This window comes from Acanthisitta chloris, unplaced genomic scaffold, assembly GCF_000695815.1.
Source record: "Acanthisitta chloris isolate BGI_N310 unplaced genomic scaffold, ASM69581v1 scaffold1664, whole genome shotgun sequence".
NCBI classification, from domain to species: Eukaryota; Metazoa; Chordata; class Aves; order Passeriformes; family Acanthisittidae; genus Acanthisitta; species Acanthisitta chloris.
In genome coordinates, this window is record NW_008670769.1 from 33,908 (window position 1) to 40,430 (window position 6,523).

Here is a 6,523-nt window from a genome sequence, read left to right on the forward strand (position 1 = left end):
CACAGCTGATGAAATCTGGGCTTGGAGTCTTTGCAGTGCAGATGTGGCAACACTGGGAAATTGAAGTTTAAGGTTCAGCTATCACTGAAGCTGATGGAAATGCAAAAAAAAAAAGGAAGTTGTTAAAACTATTCACATCAATAAAAAGAAGTTTGAAGCTGTGGTCTTTCCTCAGTGGAGTGAATGGCAAAATCACCTTTTGGGGGTTTGTCAAAGAGACAGTTAGCAAAGGCTGAACTTAAGAGTAATATCTTTGTCTGCTTAGGGAAGAAGTAAATTCATGTTTTCCTTAAACTTTTTTGCTATTTTCTGGTACTAAAACTATTTTGATAACTTAATAACCATAGAAATATCAGGTTCTCCCCCAAGATGTGGCACAGTGACTTCACAGGTTAAAGCAATTTCCTATTGCATCTAACAAGATTCTCCAGTATTTTGGATAGAGTGTTTTAGTGACTTAGAAATGCTGATTCTTTAATTTCCTCTTTAATTATACTTAGTCTCACAGTTGCTTATAATAATAAGTTAATATGATTTTCTTCTGGTTATGCTTTCGTTCTGTGATTTGCTATCTTAGGTACATATCATCCATTGCCTTATGGGTAGTGCCAAAACTGATTTTAATTTTTTTTTTATACAGGTTTTAAAAGGAATAAGCTTCTAACTGTAAATACGTTGATGATTGTCTTAAATGTATGTCATCTAGGAAAATACCAACGTACTAAACTTGGAAATAGAGTTTTCTATAATTGTTCAAATATTTGAGGCAGCTACAGTACACCATAAATTCTTTGAGAAGTTAATAAGTCTTGGGACCTGTTGCTATTTTTCTATATTATCTTAGCGTTTATGTTGTTAGAAATGTTCAAACCAAATATTTAAGTCATTGTTCTGTTGTTTAATTTTTGATTGTGTCTGTGTTTCAGTTAGGCCTCAGCTTGAGTAAGACTTACCTACACTTCTTATTCTTTAATGCTTCCTTTGTTAGGTACAGAATTGCTAAGTGTGTTTCAAGTGAGAGATTAGAAAGGAGAAAACTTATTGTTGGAGGTCATTAAATATATTCATACGTTATGAGCTCTTTCAGCAGTTATGGTAAGCAATCTGTATATCCTGGGCTGCTTTTAATTGTGCTTAACAGTTCTGGATATGATTTTAAATCTCATTGAACTACTTTGTGGAATTGTATTTACATCGACATTCAAGTTGTTTTTTTGTACTTAATGTAAAACAAGAATTGGGATTAATCAAATTACATAAATAAATCTAAATTTTGTGCCTTGCTTGAAAGAAATGTTTTTCATTAAATGTGCTGATGGAACTCTATTTTTCATCCATCCTGTGGAGGTAACTGGTAAAAATGTGAAGATAGGAAGTGAAGAGTAAATACAAAAGCTTTGTGCTAGAAACAGTAATATGAAAATGAGCATAAATTATGTTGATTAATTCCTAAATATTTTTCCTTTACTATTGTTCCTAACACCTTCAGTTCAAACATTTGTGGAATTTCATCTCTAGTGTTTTCTCAAGTTTTTGCATCTTAACACAGAACAAAGCTGTGAAATAGTTTTGCTTCTTAGTCCAGGCAGATAATCTTGGTTTTGGTGACCTGATGGGGGCCCAGCAGGTGTATTTCCTTGTAGATGCTTCGTGCTGCTTGATCAATTTCTGTCCAGAGATGAAAGCTGTCAGCCTAGGCCACTGCCCTGGGAAAAGCTACCAGAGGATTTGTATGCAGCTGTGGTGGGAGCCACACACTTCAGTTCTTACTGCAGCTGCAGTGAGGCTCCACTCCATCTCTGCTCCATGAAGAGCCTGATTCTCTCTCAGAGCACTGCAGGACATGGAGGGAATGCTGCAGGTGCACCACTGTCTGAGGACAGTCTTGTCCCTCAGCAACCTGAGCCTCTGTTCTCTTCCAGTTCCCTATTCCTCCTATTGCTCTCATTTCTTCATGCAAAGTGTTCAGGCAAACTGCTTTTTCTAGTCTTTCACAAGGGAGTTCCCTCTACTAGCTTAGATACTCCTTCAGGCTGTTTTAAATATTGTGAATTTAGTATATGTAAAAATTTGGAGGTTTGTGGAGGCTTCTGCAGACCCTGTGGTCTTGTGTGCATGTCTGAGTCTGAAGTCCCTCTGTAAAATGCTATCATTAAACATGGAGTTATTTTTTAAGGGCTTAAAAATAATTTTAAAGGGCTTTCACCCCTGGTGAAAGTCTGTTTTGGAAGATTTCCCATATTTTTGGAAAATTTGCTGTTTGGCTTCACAGAATCACAGGATCAGTTAGGTTGGAAGGGACCACAATGGGTCATCTTGTCCAACCTCTTTACTCCAGCAGAGCCACTAGAGCACATGGCTCAGGATTGTGTCCATATGGTTCATAAATACCTCCAGTGAGGAGAATCCACAGCCTCTCTGGGCAATCTGTTCAGTGCTCAGTGACTGCACAGGAACGAAGTTCTTCCTTGTATTTAGGTGGAACTTCCTGTGCATCAGTTTTTGCTGTTCCCTCTTGTTTTATTGGTTTCCACAAGTGAGCAGAGCCTGATCCATCCTCTTGGCACTTCCCATTCATGTACTTGAGTACATTAATGAGATCCCCAAAATGTTCATGATGTTACCTATGGAATCTGGAGAAAGTTTGATGTGAAGCTTAGTAACTTTTTAAGAATTAAAACAGAGTCTAGGATCACAGCATGGGGACAACGTAGCATTTGCTGGATTGCTCTTTCTGTTTTCATGTATGCAATTAGCAGCTTCATGATTTAAATTCTACGTAAAACCTTAGGGAGCAAGAGAGATCCATCTGCAGCACGCTGAGCAGCGTGGGGGCTACTGTGCAGTTAGAATTGGGGGAAATTAAAGGGTAAGTTTCTGTTCCAAATCAAGCAAAAAGGAAACCCTACCAAGATGCTGGCTCTCCTGCTGTGTGGATGTCTCTTGAAGCTGTTATACTTCATATTAATGACTAAGTGTCTGTGGGTCAAAGAGTTATAAACTTCAAATCGTTGACTATTTCATTTTGAAAAAGGTGGAGAAGTTGCAACAAGAGGCTGAAAGCAACTCCTCCCTGAATAATGGAGTGACTCAATTATCACAGGTGAAAGAGGAACTTGATTATCAGTCACTGACTGTAGCAGTGCTTCACAGGTGAAAGAGGAACTTAATTATCAGTCACTGACTGTAGCAGTGCTTGTCGGTTTTTCAAAACTGTAGGGTTTTTTGGACTCTGAAGAATGGGAATATTAAAATTGCAATTACATAGGTACAAAGAAAACCATTCCCAGCTCTGGAGTTCTTGATAAGAAACTGGCTTGACATAGAGAAAACTAGGAGCAAAATTTCACTTAGTTACGTTTGCAAGTCATGAAAATATGCAGTATATAAAAATGGGTGAGCTAAAATGCATTTACCCAGCTTTTTATCCATAGTGTATTGAGTGGTAGTGCTTCTCAAAGTTGGTCATGGTTCCAGACAAGGTATTTCTGGCTGCTTTGGTCTGCATGTGGTTTATTTTTTGTGGTAGTGAGAAGACTTTGAGTGTTACCTGACACTGCAGAGATTGGGGTTATTGAACAGTTTTATTTTAGGGGTAATTTACTTCGACTAAGGCATAGTTAGGCTTATTTTTAAAAGTGCAGTCAATGGGTTGAGATCCATATGGGGTAGTGTAATGCTATACCATTTTTGGTGATACTCCCTTCTGGATTTTAGTAAAGGAAGCTTTAGTTGAGCACACAGTGTAGAAATACACTTCTGTAGTAGACCTGTGTTTCTGTAGTGCAATATCTCAGTTCTGAAAGGAATTTCAGAGCATCTGTTACAAAGAAAGATTTATATATGCAAGGATGTACTGCTCAGAATGTGCTCTCTGCAATTTGACTCTTTCTAATTGCAATGGAACAAAAGACATTTAAGATGAAATATGTTGTCACTGGAAGTCACTGCAGTTTCACAGGCTCATTGTTCCAGCTACCTTCTTTATTCTCCCTCTTTCTCTGTCCTTCCACTACCAGAGAGGTTTGGGGAGAGGTGTTGTCACTGTGCTTTCCCTCACAGATTGTGCTATCTAAGGAATGACTACCTTGAATCCTGCAGAATGTGCTGATCCATAATTTCTTTTGCAGATGAAGAACCTGCAGATGTCTGATGTGAGATTATTATTAATATGGTAATGTAAGAATATGCAGTTTTATTGGAGAAGAAGTACTTAAAACTGCATGTGTTTATATTGAAAAGCATGAAGAAGAGTCTAAGAAACCAGGAACTTGAGCAGGCAAAGCTTTTTCAGTTCTGTAGCTTGCAGATCCAGTGATGCACAGTCTGATCAGAAGTCCTTACAGCATGACACCAAGCACAGCTCAATACCTCTTACAAACAAGTGTCCTCATGTCTGCAAAATCAGACTGGACTATTAGTGCAGTGCAAATGGCTGAGTGGGAGACAACATTTTGGATAGAAAGATAGTTCCAGAAGTATTTGCTCATTTGTCAAAATACAGTAGCAGGTATCTATAAACTAAACCAAATTAACAAACCTTTGGTTTTTGTACATAATTCCATAATGATTTACTTCAGGAACTGTAACATCTTACTCTGAAAAAATATACTGTGCTTTAGTCACAAATTCTCTTCCTCTGTTCCAGTGTAGTGATTCTTGAAATGTGATTTTAAAAAAAACCCACAAAACTTATTCTAAAAGTCCTGTGAAGCAGCCATCCTGAGAATGTTGAATAGTTTGGGTTTCATCAAGAGCTTTGTTATTAAAACAAAGGAGGGTAGTGAAGATGGTGAAGGGTCTAGGAGGGAAGCATTACAGGGAAAGATTGAGGGCACTTGGCTTGTTCAGCTTGGAGAAGACTAAAGGGAGATGTCATTGCTACATACAACTTCCTCATGAGGGGAAGTAGAGAGGCAGCACTGACCTCTTCTCTCTGGTAACCAGTGACAAGCCCCAAGGGAATGGCTGGAGCTGTGTCAGGGGAAGTTTACGTTGGATATTAGGAAGAGGTTCTTCCCCTAGAGGTGTTTGGGCACTGAACAGCTCCCAGGGCAGTGTCACAGCCCCAAGGCTGACAGAGCTCCAGAGGAGTTTGGACAATGCTCTCAGACACATGGTATGATTCTTGGGGTTGTCCTGTGCAGAGCCACGAGTTGGATTTGATGATCCTTGTGGGTCCCTTCCAACTCAAGATGTTCTATGATTCTATACTTTTCCTATGAGAACAGTGTTAACTTTCACTTGGTGTGAATTGCCAACACTTCTATTCTTATTCTATTCTTACTCGTAAGAATTATTGGTGAATTTATTAAATAAAAATCTGAAGTTATCAACTTCATAATTTAGAAAATCAAACTGCACACCAACAGCCCCCAAAAAATCACACCCAAATGACATTCAGTGACTTCATTGTAGCAAACATACTTGGACGTGCATTCAAGATGTGAATTTGGCCTGTGTTGTCCAAAGATACCTGTAAGTCAACAAGGATGGTTCATCACATCTAGTTTCTAATGACCTCTCTACTATTTTTTTCTCTTTAACAAAAATAGGGTTTTAATCTTTCATAATTCTAGAAAGGTCATTGGACAAAAGTCTGATTTGTTAGGGACTACACATGGAGCTGAATACATTTGATCAGATTCTGTACCTGCTTGTAAATTCTGCCAGTATCTTTCATAGCCAAGTTAGGTTGGTTTGGCTTAAATGTTTGTTTTTTCTTGTTCTTCTACTTAGAACTTAATTCTTTGTAAAGTTTTCTGTCTTTGGCTCTCTGACTCTTATTAAGGAATGGAAGAAAGTCATAAACTGTATCATCTGCAGAGACAAAAACAAATTTTCGAGACGTTTGTAGTTATCAGTTAAAAAACATTTTCGAGACGTTTGTAGTTATCAGTTGAACATATGAGATGAATGTTCTGGGAAATGTTCAGTTGATGGACTTCATAGCTCTATCCAACATTTGAAGAAAGTAGATTTGGAAGAGTTTTGTGGTCTAAAATTGGGTTTTGGCATGTTCTTGTGTGTTTCTGTTGTCTGGAACTCTAATCGTGAGGAGGTAATGGTGAGGTATATGCAGTTGCTCAGCTACTTATCCCTTTCTCAGGTGAGTCTTTTGATGTCTGTGTTAAAGGCCCAAGCAGCCTGATCTTGCACACATTGAAGGAAAGGGCTATGAACAGCAAAAAAAAATAAAAAAATAGGCAGGAGGCATCCTGTTCCTCCTGGAGAGGAGAGAGGGAATAGAGGTGGAGGAGGGGAGAGTCAACTGCTCTTCTCATGTCTATTAAGTTTGTATTTGAATGCTCTCAGGGTTTAGTAATATTTTACAAGTAGAGATGATGTGTTTAGGTGCTGCTAGTGGACAATTGTTGGTATGTTGTACACTTAATCTTGAAGGATGTTGTCCTATCCAGGTTGTGCTGGATCTATATTCCTCTAGTTAAAAGCCATTCCAGAAAGATTAAAATGCTAATATGGCTGCAGAGTAATAGTTTGCTAGGCTTGAATGATTTTTTTT